We start from the raw sequence: 14,380 nt of genomic DNA, 5'->3' as shown, positions 1-14,380 counted from the left end.
TAGTTCTTTTCCTTTGAAGTTAAGTTATTTAGAGGTTATTTTATAAGTTTTTTAGTCTTTTTAGATTTTTACGAATATTTTCCTAAGGGTTCTTATAGGTTTTACTTCAGTTATATTAATAAAAAAGCCTTAAATTATACGATTCTTTGATAGATATACTGTTTTATTAAATTTAAATTTAATTTAATTTAAATTATTGCTTAACTAAAGCTGTATAGTTTCTAAATACTATTTATATATTTCCATCGCGCTTTTATATTTTTTTTTTGGTTGTGAAACTCTTGTTTCTTATTTAAACAAACATAAGCCTGCTGTATAAATTATATTATATTTATTATTGATATATACAGATTCCTATTTAACTTGATCTTGATTCCTATTGGATTCCTATTCTTTAAAAGCCTTAAGAACTTGTTTTGTTTGGTTTCTCCTTTTTCTTAACTTCTTCATAATTCCTATTGGATTGGTAAGGTTTGATATTTTCTAATTGGATTTATAAGCTTTGGTGTTTCCCTAAAGTTTCTTAGCTGTAATTGTGCTCTCTTTGGGTTCTTTTTGTTCTGTTCACTCGCTTCCTCCCTTTTCCTTTGTTTACCGTTTGCTTTTTGCCGTTTGTTTTGGCGACGGCAAAACGCCAGAACTTTGTTTCTTTGTTTTTTTTTCCGTTTGCTTCTATTGTTTTACTTTTGTTTTAAACTTCACTTAATACCACTTTTTTTTGCAATTGCATTTTATGTTTTGCTCCCCACATTTGGCCGCTTCTTTGGTTGCTTTTTGTTTTTTGTTTTCGTTTATTTTTGTTGTTGCAAAAGGGAAATCAAACCAAAAAAAATATATACCGGTGCAAGGAGCAGGCGAAGGAACGAGGCGTTGTAAGAGGAATAGGCGACAACGAAGCAGGTGAAAAGGACGAGATGATGATGATGCTGCGACACGACGACGACACGATAATAACCGGGGGAGAGGAGGCGAACAACAAACGACGATAAACGACAACAACGACGACGCAACGACGACGGCGACACGAATTTCACGCCGGCCGGTTCAACTCGACAACTCGACGTTCGAAAACAAAATGAAACGGAAACGAAAACGAAAAAATGAAACGATAAGATTTCCGAAAATTCCGGTTTCCGCCGCTCGCTTAACAGTGGTGAGCAGGCGAGCGAGCCTTTAACATAACATTGCCGGGACAAGCGTTAGCAGCGACGTCAGCAGTGGCAGAGCGAGAGCGTAACTGAGCACCGTTGGGCAAGTGGCGAATGTGCGAAGCCCACCGACCGTATAGACGTCGGCGTCGCTGCTGCCGCGCCGGCTCACTCGCGCTCTCCCTCCCACCGATGGGCTGTGGAGCGGGCGTGCAAGCGAGATGACGAGCACTCTCTCGGCACGGTGCGAGCGAGAGAGTGCGAGTGGTGGTGACCCCCGGCAGAGTGTTGAGTTTCTCTCGGCGGCAACACCAGACCGAGTGAGTGAGCGAGCGAGCAAGTGAGAGCTGCGGGGTTCCAATAAGAAAACCAAAAACTTGAACCAAAAGTGTTGAGTTGACGCCTGCACGGGCGGCTGTGTGCGAGAGTGTTTGTGTGAGTGTTTGTATGTGTGTGTGTAATGGGAAATGGCACCAACCAGCGGCGGCAGCGACGTCGCGTCACAGCAGCGTGTTAGAAGTAACAAGGCAGCTGACACCACTAAAGCAGCAGCAGCAGAAGAAGAAGAAGCCGAAGAGGAAGAGAAAGACGCTGACGAAGAAGGAGGTGGCAAAGCGATGGTGGTAAAATGGAGTGGGTGTGGGGAAAAGGCGCAAAAGAACGGTAAGGGAAAAGCTGTCACAATAGGAAAATACGAAAAACCAATCGGGGAATAAGAAAACGGATATTTTTTAAAATAAATTTTGCATTATTTTTTAAATTAAATCAGTTAATTAAAGGAATATATTTTATTTTCATTGAATATTTATTAAGAGTTTTATTAATACAATTTATTTGAATTGAATACCAAAAAACAAATAGTTAAATGATTTCGTCTGTTTTAAATCTTGGAAAAATTTCAAAATGTTGACTACAAAATACTAAACTAATTATAACAAGAAGAACTCAGTTTAGTAAAGATTTTCACAAAAATCATCAAACCTTTCTTATTTCACAACTAAAATCATTTTTTAATCAATTGTTTAACTTCTTTCAACTTAAAAAAATTAAAATTATTATATACAAATTTATAGAATAGTATAATAAGAAGACTCGGCAAAGAAAATAGCTGTAAAACAGGAGCCACTGTCAAAAAAGAGAGGAAAAAAACATAGCAGTAAATCACAGAGGTGAAAGGAGGGGGGGCCTCCAAAGGGGGTGGCACAGAGGCGGTGGCTGGAAGTGGGTGGGGTGGGTGATCCAGAATTGCAAAGCGGCCAAGTTGACAAATGACGCGCAAGCGAAAAATGCGCTTCAATGGTCAAATGTTTGCCAAAGGGGGGCGAAGTTGGGGCTTGGGGGGTGGTGAGATAAATGTGCGAGGAGGGGGTGGGGGTGTGGTGAGATAAATGGGTGAGGCGCTCTTTTTGGGGTGGTCCTTCCCAGGCCAAAAGGAAGATAAAACCGGCTGGGAGAAGCACTTTAAGGCACAGAAGTTGACCTACAATGACCTCCAGACAATCACAAGGCACTGCTCGAAAATCAAAATACGGAAAATAGTAAAAAGGACCGACAAAGAATCATAAATAATATGAAAAATAAAAGAAAGGAACCCGTCTTTTGATAGAAATATAATAAAGTAGAACAAATTAATACAAAGAAACATTTAAAAACATTTTAAGCATTAATAAAATGGCTTTAAATTTAATTGATTTGATTAAAATTCAATCAAATGAAAACCAGTAAAAAAAATAAGCATTGCGTTATTAAAAATAATTTTTGAATAACTTAATGTAAATAAATTTTCCCAATAAATTATTGTTTGAAAAAATTAAGAGGTTCTGAGATTTTTCAAGCTGATATGAAAAAGAGTACTAATAATCTAAAAATAATTCTGGAAAAAAAGAAACTTGCTCAAAATGTTCGCAAAAATAAGTTAAACTGAATTTTAGACTTTAATAAATTCCTTAAAAACCTTATTAAATTGGCAAAAATGATTAAATATCACGTAATTTATAATGTTCCAAGCTCCCATAAGAGAATATCAAAATACCCAGCCTTATCCATGCACGTAACGGGATTCGCTGTGATTCTCCCGCTGGGCTGGTCACACTAACACTTACATAACCTATTACCACCCACACACGGCCACACTCGGAGCTATCCTCCTACCACCTACCTAAAACAAAAAAAAATAAATAAATAAACGCTTGTTAGCCGCTTTGGCAGCTTTTATGCGTCCGAAATGTAAATGAAAAGATTTCCAGGGGATAACGGTAACGACCAGAGCGAAGCGACTCTGCCGGCGTTTGCCAAAAGTTGCTTTTCGACGTTGCGAAAATTTTCGCAAGTGCGAAAAAGCAGAAGAGCAACAACGACGTCAACTTTGGCTGCGACGCAAGCAGCGACAGCCGACAGTTGGCAGTTGGCAGCGACGGCGGCAGAGGCGTGTGACAAACTTGACGCTAAGTTAGGCGCAAACACTGCAGGTGCGAGCGGGATGGCAAAGGCGTGCAAATGAAAGGCACAAGCTCAAGTCACACACACACAGAGGCAGGGCGCGCACTCACTCAACACAAAGAAGCGTCGAAGCCAAAAAGCAAAAACGGCAACGCAAATGTATTTTGTCACACGTTGCCCCACACACACACAGCGAAACAAAAAGGAGACAAAGAGCAAGCTGGCAATATGGCGTCGGGGCGTGTGTAAGAAAAAGACGACAAGCGACTTGCTGCTGCTGTTGCTTCTTCTTCTTGTGTGACAAGTTTAACCACAAACACACACAGCACTCATGCAGACACAGACACAGACACCCAGAGAGCGAGGAGCGAAGAGAGCGACACCTCAATGGCGGAACCTAATTCCACCACCACCACTGGGCCGTTGAGTGAGCGGGATGCAAGATGAGGTGACAACATTTGTTTGTGTCTGCCAGTCGGTGTGTGTGTGTGTGTGTGCTTGTGGTGTGAAAAATTACAGCAAAGCAGCGACGTTTTTCGGTTCTTTGCCGCCGCCGTCACTCGCTTTGGTTGGTTTTTTTTCGGCTCTCTTTTGGGTGAAGCTGCTCCTGTTGTTGTTCGAGTTCGATTGCGTTGGTATGAGTTCGAAGTGGCGATACGGCAGAACAAGAAGATGAATAACGAAGGAGAAGAAGGAGGTGAAGAGAAATGTAGAAGGATGCTGAGGTGAAAGGCGATTTAATTGGTGTTTCGCCTTTTTCTTTTCATCAAATAAGAGCTCAAAAGGAGTAGGAGTAGTAGTAGTAGTAGCATATTTATGGGGTTTGTATGGCATTAAAGACATCTTAATCTTTATTTTTTTGGGTGAGATAAAAAAGAATTTTAGTTGAACCAAAGAAATTTATTTGTTTTACGGTCTAATCCTTGAATTTTTATGTTTTTCTCTATGTTGAAGCGAAGTTGAAATAAGATAATTTTTATTTTACAATATAAAAAAAGTTCAGTACAATATACCGACTTTATTGTTGTCAAATTGTTGGAAATATTCTTCATTTTACATCATTTTGCATTCAGTTAATATTAATTAACTTGGGAAATATTGAATAATATCATTATTATAATTATTTTTATTAATTTATTAATTCAGACTTTATTGAATTTAGAAAAAATCCCAATTTAATGGTTAATAATAAATAAATATTATATATAATTATTATAATTACTATTATAAATTTATTAATTCAAGCTAAATCAACCCTAATCTTCGAGTTAACCCTAACAGGACATTGAGAAACTGAGTAGACCCTAGACTCACTTATAAATCCTTTCGATTAAATCTAGAGCCTGGGCGAAGAAGAAGCCTTTGGATATTTTTACACCAAACTTTTGTTGGAAAACCAATACCAACGACAAACGAGCAAAATGCGAAATGTAACACCAACACCAACGGAAAGTCGGTCGAAAGTGAAAAAGGTGTTAATAAACAACCAACCAAAATGCCGAAATGCCTTTAGAAAATCTGAAGTTTTCGCTTCTCTCTTGCTCGTTCTCAGCTCGCTCCCTCTCTTTCGCTCTCCGGGTATTGATTCAGTAAGTGTAAGTGTGTGTGTGTGTCCGGGAGTGTGGTGTGTTCAAAGAGCCTTACATCACACACACAGCATCCTCTCGCTTGTGCTCTCGCTCTCTCTCTCTCACTCACTGTACCTCTCTCGCTCTTTAATGGTGCGATTTCAAGTGATTTTTTTGTTGGCGCTTTGTAGCTAATTAAAAGTTTATGTGAACACACACACACTTAGAGAGACAGGGAAGCAGCAGCATCAGTAGAGCTCATAATTATCAGAGGGAAAACTTTATTTGGCGGCATTTATTTCACTGGCTGCCTTTTGCCAGCTATCTGCCTCTCGCTCACAGCCCCGCCACCCACTCTCACACCCACTCCCACTCCCACACCCACTCTGTCTCCCTCTATCTGCCTTGTTTATTTGCTTAACATGGTTTAGTTGCCTGCGTCTGTGTCTGTGTCTGCAACTGTTTGTCTTTCGTCTGTGTGGGTGTTCCTCTCATAGTCCTCTCTGTGAATGTGTGTGTGTGCTCCTCTTTCTCCCTTTGCCTGTGTGTGTGTGTGTGGAAATTTACGAGCGGCGCGCGTTAAATTATCTAAATATGTTTGGGCCAAAAAGGTGACGACGAATGGGTTAACACTTTGAAATCTGCCCGCTTGTTTGTGTTGCTTTTGCGCTTGTGGCGGAGCTTGGGCGCCAAGGGTTTTTAACCGTTATCCAGGACTCTATAACCGTTATGTTTTTATAGGAAACAGGATAATGCGGGACTATAATTTTGGATAAATTTCTTCTGAAAAGTTGTTTATAGGAAACAGGATAATTCGAGACTCTTACTTTGGCTTTAATTCTTTTTTAAAGGTTGTAACTATTCTTATAAATAGAATGATAAAATGCTTGTGAGTTTAGTTTTAAAAGTTCCTTAAAATATATTCCATTATTTTTATTCAAATCTCTTTAAATACATCACATTATTTTCATTAAAACCTCTTAAAATATTTTTCAATAATTTTACACATTCCCCCCATTGTCTCCGTTTAACTAATTCGTAATTGCCCGAAAGCAAAGATTCTGAAAATAACAAAATTTGCGCTTGTTTTTCTTGCACAATGTTCGGGGGAGCAATCAATAAAATTAGCATAATATTATATGTAATATATGAGCAAAGGAAAACAATTGGAATGAAGGATGGAGGAGTGGAAGATGAGCTGGACTGGCAGCCACCCAAAAAAAATATATTTTGGGGCTGTGTAAGGAGCAGAAGAGATGCTAATGAAAGAGATGGAAAGAGAGCAAAATGTCTAGCCTTATGTAAACAGATGGATATATATATAAGCGAGTGGCGGTTTCCTTTTTTTCCCCTGGAAATGGAGTCCAGCATACAGAAAATATATATTATATACTCACTAAATCCCTAGGGATTTCAAATCACTTGAAAGTGTTCAGAAAAGTATGCAATAAAACAGTTACATTTTTCACTCCATCATTTTAGGCTATTTTTGAAATAATTTTAAAGAGTTTTAAGCAAAAAATAACTATTTTAAATAAGATTTACAAAGATTTTCTTATTGTGCAGCCAAAATTTGGTTTATTTAAGTTACTTCTGTACATGTTTGTACCTATGTTTGTGCCAATATTCATGGCTAAAACCACACATGTGCTTATATTCTTTTTAGATTTTTCCAGCATTTTCCTGCTGCTCGTGACCCTTTTTATTCCCTCTGTTTTACTTAAGCTTTTTTCGCGTTTATTTATCTATTTTTTTTTATGTGATTTTTGTTTCACTAATCCAATTAGAGTTGGTTACAGCGAAAAGCTTATATAACACTTTGAGGGAAGCATTTCTTGGGATTTTGAAAAAATCACAAAATAAAGGGAACCACTTTTTAATTATTTGTTATTTTTCCTATGAAAATTGCTTAGGGATTATTGCTTATCTTTATATATATCTTGATACAGATTTGCGTAACTATTTTCTGTTATTTATAATTAAAGGTGTAGTTTTCTTTTTTTTCATTGAACCTCTTCCTTTGAGTAGTTCTTTTGAATGTTCTTTTAAAATTTGATTGAAGGCAAGTGCCGGAAGCACCTTTTTTCGAGTTTGGGTCCTGAATCTGAATTTGAAGACTTCCCTTTTGAGTCAGACACAACCTTTTTTCAATCATTTTTACTACCTTCGTTGAGTTTTAGCATCCTTTCCCCTCCCTCCACACACACCGTCACCCTATTTTTTAAACACTTTCCCTACGAACTTTCCTACAAAACTTCCTCCATTGAGATTCTGCTTGAAAATAAAAGAAAGACGAAACTAAATTTACATTCATTCCAGGGACTCTACTAGTTTCGTCCTGGCCAGACAGTTGCAGATGCTTCCCTTTCACGCAGAAAGACTTTTCTCTTGGCATATCTCCTAGCTACACTGAGCGAAAATAGTTGTAGCTTTGATGTAATATTATTAAAAATGTAAACATATTTTGGTGGCCTATTTTGGGTATTCAAATTTTGTTCGGAAGCTTGAAAAACAGTGAAGGAGTCATTTCCGACCCCATAAAATATATATATTCTTGATCAGCATTAACAGGCAAATCTTTCTAGCTATCTCGGGCTGAAAAAAAAATTTCAAATTTTTTTCAACTTTTTTTAAGGGGTTACATCGTTAAAATTGTCAAAAATTGGCAAAAATTTTAATTTCTTTTACATGTCAATCTGAGTATGCAGATTTATTACCCTATCAAAAACTAACAAGGGAAAGCTTTTTGAATTGAAATGAATGATTTTTTTGCTGAGTTAGGAGATTTTTAAACTTGGATTTTTCCATAAAAATTGTCATATTAAAATATTACCATAAACAAAGAATTTTACCATAGGATTGTAATAATAACTATAAATCTTTTAAGCAACAAAAATAATTTTAATGCTTGCAAATAATTATTGCAAGAACATATCATTGCTTAAAATCGAAAGACTTTTAAAATAAATACTACTTCTAATAAGAAATATTGCCCTTACATATATAATTTTTGCACATTTTTTCTCCCTGTGCATCTCCTCTGCATCCCTTGCTCGTCCTGCAAGCCCTCTCTCTCTCTCCCCTCCTTGTGTTCGTCTGATGAGCGTTGCCTACTTTCCAGCGTCAAGTAAATTGAAACCCAGTACGAGCGGGGGTGGCGGGGAGGCGGGTATAAGTGTACGTGTGTGTCGGTGTGTGCATGTGTGGGTGGCCACTGCAATTGCTCAATTACAGTGCAACAGACAATGCGCACACACACCGCAGCTTGCTGTCTGTGTTGTGTGTGTGTGTTGTGAGTGTGTTATGTTGTGTTGAATTTCACGCCAGGCTGCCAAGTGTAGTCCGTAGTTTTTCGCCATTTTTAACGCGCGTCTGCGTGTGTGTGTGTGTTGGCTGGCGTCTGCGTATGTGTGTGTGTGTGTGTGTATGTATTTATTGTTTAATTAACTTTACGCCTGTCTATCACACACACACACACACACAACCACGCATGGCAGACAGAGAGACAGACTTTTCAATGTTGTTTGCTCTGCTTGGCTTTGTCTGCCGCTGTCTACGTGTGTGTGTGTGTGTGTGTGTGTGTGTGTGTGTGTGTGTGTGCATGGGTGTGTGTATGAGTGTCTGTGTGCATTCTGTGCATCCTGAATTCTCTGCACTCGCTCCTGTTGTTGTTGTTTTTTCAGCTCAACACAAAAGTTAATCAGTTAGGGCGATGTGTGAAAAACAAAGTGCATTTCCCTCCGAGAGAGCCCTTGCTTTCCACCCCCCTTCCCTTTCTCCCACTACTTTTCCCTTCTGCACTTGTTATCGTTTATCAGTTTGGGGGGGGGAGGGCTAAAGGCACCATGAGACCGGGAATTGAATTTCTCGAGTGGAATAATCAGTTGTTAGCTTGTCAGCTTAACGAGACCACCGAATATTCGCATTTAATTAACACTCTCAGAGTCATAAATTGTGGAATTATCACTTGTTATCGATTAATTCGATAGCTGTAGAAGCAAATAATATTATCGGTACCGTTCAAGTGCGATTAATATGATAAATGCAGAAGGAATTCAGTGCTGGACTTTCATTAATTTGTATGAGAATTGAGTGATCTTACTAAAGATAACCCTAAGCCGTTTGTTAAGAATCTATAAATAAAGTATTTGTTAGTAGCAATGAATAAGAATTTTCCAAAAGGTTTTTCTTAAAAATGTGTTTACTTTAGGTATATTTTAACTATGATTTAGTTCTTCCCTTTATATTTTCTATATATATTTTCTTGTTTCTTAGGCAAAAGAGTGAGTGTGTATGTGCTCCTAAGACACAAATTGAATTTGCAAAAGTTTATCATAGATTGAAAGTGTTAAATTTTCCTGATGTGGTTACAAGAGTTTTTATTCCATATATAAATAACAATGGAAAAGTCCAAGTACAAGTGAAAGGGAAGGTATTCTCTAATATGCTGATAAACTTGTTTCTTTTTCCTAAGGTTTAAGCTTTAATGGTTTTAATTTTAATTGTAAAGTTGCCTTGAAGTTTGTCAAATTAATATATTTAATTCTTAAAAGTTTGGGTTGAAGGAAACTCCACACTTTCGGAGTATTAAATGTTGGATTTTGAATTTCCTTAACTTTTTTTGACTATACTTATTTTGAATCTTGAATCTTGTATTATTTTCCCCTTCCTTTTTTTGTATCCTATTTGAATTCGTCTCTACTTCCTCCTTTATTTTGTTTACCACTCCCCTTATTCTACTATTTGTTTTCTTCTTGAGGTTATATATATATAAATATATATACATACATAAATACAAATATATATATATTTTGTACATATTTTTTTCTGCTGTTTTCACAGCATCGCTTTCCATCTTCCGGCTCTTGGCATTTCTCCGGGTCCGGCTTTTGTTTTTGTTTTGTTTTGTCATTCTTCCTGCTCCTTTCGGAATTCTCCTTTCTCCTCTCCCATTTCCCATTTCTTCTGGCTCGATTCTCTCCCTCCGCGACCCCCCTAGATTTCCTCCTCCTTTCTTTTTCTCTTTTCTTCTCTCGCTGTTTGGCAGTTTCCATTGAAAAGCGCTCTTCACAAGCAATTAAACACACAAAAGCGTTTTGCACGCCGCGCCGCAAGCGAAACGGACAACTCCAGTGGCGGCGGCAATGGGGGGGGGGGGTAATCAAGGGGATAACAGTGAGTGAGAGAGGGGGTGGTGTGAGGAAGGGGAAGGGGAGGGTGAAGGCTAGCACCAACAATGTGGCCAAGATAAATGGATGGCAAACTCCCGGACTGAGCTGCAAAACTGCAATATGAATAATCGCCATGGCTATAAAGGAGAAATACACAGGCGAAAAAAAATGAAGGTAGTAGGTATTTATAAAATAAATTAAATAAGGATTTTAGATAAGAAATATATTAAGAAGGTTTTAAGGATGGGTATAGCTGGGCTAGCTGTGCGAACTAGTTGGGAATTTTAGTGAGTTTAGTTATAATGGGAAAGGGTTTCTTATATTTTGTCTTTAACAATAAAAGGTTTGATTTAAATAAAGTTTTGGGGATTTTAAATATGATTTTTCAAATACTAGAGTTTGTTTTAAAAAAGTTTTTATAAATCTCTTTATTATATATATATATATATCATTTTAATTATTTAATATAAAAATGAAATATTTATGAAACATATAAAGCATGAAATAGACTTCTTTTGAACATTTTAAATATTAAAAACAATAATTAAACATTTATGTAGCAGATATTTCAATATAGAGTTTTTTAAAAACGATTTCATGATTTCCATTTGAGATTTACAGTCTGCATCTTGGAACCTTTTCCTATTCCAAGTGCAGGAAGAAAAGGATGAGGATGGAGTAGGGTTTGGGTTCGTTGGATGTCGGTGTCTTTGTATGTGTGTATATGTGTGTGTGTGCAGCCAACACTTTTTGTGTGAAAAGCTCTGAGGGCGTAGGGAATGTCTGGGCTCCGTCGAGTGTTTACACAAGCGATTGGCCAAGACACACAAGGAGGGAAAGGCCAGGCCCGAGAAAGAGAGACTGCCATGACGAGAGTTATACCATGGTGGCGAAGGAGTGGCCAAAGTACACAAAATTCACACCAACACCAACACTTGACAATTTCCCACTCACTGCTGCGAAAATGTGGAAAATGGAAATGTTTGTATGTCGTCTCTTTAGCCAGCGAGACAGAGAAAGCAATGGAGAAAAGACAGAGAGAGAGATTGCATAGGGGAGACGCTTGCCAATGGGCAAACGGCAGAATTGTCTTCGTTTCTAAGCCAAAAGCCCACCTACGACGATATATGGGATATATTTGCGATACATGGACACAAAACAGCAACACCCACTTGGTGTCCGAGTGTGTGTTGTATGTGTGTGTGTGTTGTGTGTGTGAAGGATGCCAAAAAAAAAATCCGGTGTTCGGTGCCCAAAAGTGGCCATATATCCCAAGCATAAACAAATACAGGAAAGCACTCTAATGCCTAGGATCACAGGATATCTATATTTGTAGTACAGTGAGTTCTGTAAATCGGGAAGCTAAGGAAGGAACATTACATATTCTATAGTAAACATGGTAGAAAAGAGGTCGTAAAATCAAGTTAAAGGGTGCTAAGAAGTAGGCTACATATATTTTACAATACCTTTTAAGCCTGATGTTAGATTATAGCATACATTTGTGGGGATTTTTAAAAGGGTTTTCTTATTTGAGGAATTAAAGAATTACTTATTGTTTAATTCTTAACATGTGACAATTTTGTCAAAATATCAAGTTTAAAAAACTCATAACTAAATCAAAATAGCATTAAATTCAATTCGGAAAGCTGTCCTATGTTAGATTTTATGAGCTAAATAAATATGCATACTCTGTTTAAAATTTAAAAAAATATTTAATATTTTTTTCAAAATTTTGACAATTTTAACTATAAAATATATATAAAATTTAAAAAAAAAATAAATAAAAAAAAAATTCCTGTCGCAGATAGCTAGAAACATTCGTCTGTTGATGCTGATCAAGAATATATATGGGTTATAGGGTCGGAAATTACTTTCGACAGAGTTACAAGCTTCTGAATCTAAATCTCGCACGACTGCACATATGATTCCCAACTGGTTCTAACATCCCCGAAACGAAGTGACGCCTGCTAACTGCTGGCTAGCTCTTAGTTATGTGGTGTGTGCGTATGTGTTTGTGCAATTCCAAAAGTAGCAAGTCACTCTTGTTTATAGTTACTTACCCAAACTTATAATCAAGAAAAATTAACCTCACATTTAGAAACAAATTGTCTTTTTTTTAACGATCCCCCCCTATAGTAACAAATACAATAATTTATGAGTATTTTCAAACCAAATAAAATAACTAATAAACATAGATTTTCACCAATAAAATCCCAAACATCTTGCACTTTATTTCATCGATAAATAAATATAAAAAAGAGAGAAATATTTAAAGGCAAATATTCAGGCCAGTTCCCTAACTTTCTTGTCAATTAAACAAGTATTTTCCACTTTCGTTTTGAGTGCTCGGGCAATTAAGAAAAATCAATTCTCGATATATCCAAAACAGATGAGAAAATCTCATCGCTCATTGGGCCAAGGAAATTAGTAAAACCCCATTTAGAATTAATTATAAATCAGTGAAAATGTTGTCAATCGATTTCAGGCTGAATATGGGAAAAGCCAAAGACTGACTCTAAGTACAGAAGTTTCCTATTTTGCCTCTGGGAGTTTGACAGCCTTTGCAGCAGAACATTTTCCAAACTTTTATTCACATATTTATTTATTCATTTTCATGTGGAAGTAGCTGTTGAAGTAGATGTGGATGTGGATATGGATGAAGTGAATGTGAATGCGAATGTGACTGTGAATATGTTGTTTTTGTTTTTTTTTTTTGTGTTTTCCTTCAAGTGTCTGAGTCGTGTCAAGTCTTTCAGAGCCAAACAACGATTCCATTAACAACACACACACAACTCTCTTTCTCTATGACGCTCATAAAACTCAACTCAATGCAAAAGCAAACTCATGGGCGCCGGCACCATGCAGTGCATCTGGGAAAGCGGAAAAGCCCGGGAAAAGCGGGAGAGCCAAAGTGTAAATGAAAACATGACACCTGGCAGAACTTTTATGATGCGCTAAAAAGCAAACTTTCCGTTTATTATGCAAAGAGCATAGCTTCAAGGGAGCACAAATAAAAAAAAAATAGAAAAGAAAAACGATGAAAAATTATGAAAAACAAACTAGCAAGATGGCGATAGTGCAGGTGTTTCGACCATATGATATACGTTTATCACTAAATTAATTGGGGATTATGTGTAGTAATTTAATGTTCCATATTTTGAAGGGGATTTAATAATAAAAATCTTTAAATTTGATTGATTTAAATTACATTTTATGAAAGATAAAATACTGGCCACAATTTTAAATAGAAAAGGTATTTTTATCGCTTTATAAATCGATTAATTTCTATTCCTTAATGCGTTTTCTATTAACCATAAGTGAAATTATTCTTAGATTAATTTTCGATCTGATAAATTTTAGAACATCAACTTATTTGTACAAATAATAATGAATAAACAAATAACATCGAGTTCAAGCCAGTTAAAAAGTTTAAATAGAGAATAAATTCATATTTTCAACGATTGCTTATCATTTCTAAATTAATTATAGATAAGAAAAAGATAAGTTTAATATTTTTAACTCAGAAACTGAACAACTTTCACAAAAATCGATCTATTTATTGCAACATTTATCGATATATTTCTTAATAATTCGATAAATGTAAAATTACAGGGTAGCATAGCAACCAGCTAAGTGAGCTTGCACTCGTACTTCTTTTTCTTTTCTTTTCCTTTCTTTTTTTTCCATTTCCCCCTTCGGAGGAGTTCTTTACTGACCAGCGCGGTAAAGGGAAAAGCTGGAAAAGCGGCAGGAGCTCATTACAGGACCCGCGGCTGTGTGCGTGTGTGCCAAAGTTTGTTTGCCTGCATCGTGTGTGTGTGTGTGTGTGTGTGTGAAGGAGGGTGTTGGCCAAAAGGGGCGTTGCAATAAAAAAGGCGCCAGCCTGACGACGCGTTCAGCAATTATGCCACACAATGGCTAAAAATGGACGGGAGAGCATGAAAATGTATAAGAAGAAGCACAAGAAAATGCCAAAGTTTCCCAAAGAGAGGGGTCAACACACCCTCTTACTGTGAACTATTCGATTCCCCTTGGACTTTTCCATCCCAACTGG

The 14,380-nt window shown here is 37.0% G+C and overlaps 1 protein-coding gene and 1 long non-coding RNA gene across 8 annotated transcripts in view; one reads left to right on the top strand and one right to left on the bottom strand.

The window, feature by feature from the left end:
* LOC110181660 (uncharacterized) overlaps nt 1-14,380 on the top strand; it is a 222,177-nt gene that overhangs the window by 148,416 nt on the left and 59,381 nt on the right. The gene's annotated exons all lie outside the window — the stretch shown is intronic.
* The window catches only part of bi (T-box transcription factor bifid), a 91,181-nt gene that overhangs the window by 70,557 nt on the left and 6,244 nt on the right, over nt 1-14,380 (bottom strand). The window lies entirely within an intron of this gene.

This window comes from Drosophila serrata, unplaced genomic scaffold, assembly GCF_035046125.1.
Source record: "Drosophila serrata isolate PLE 108 unplaced genomic scaffold, ASM3504612v1 contig_276, whole genome shotgun sequence".
Taxonomy (NCBI): domain Eukaryota; kingdom Metazoa; phylum Arthropoda; class Insecta; order Diptera; family Drosophilidae; genus Drosophila; species Drosophila serrata.
Note: the sequence above shows the minus strand (reverse complement) of the source record. Positions and strands in the feature narration are given on the sequence as shown.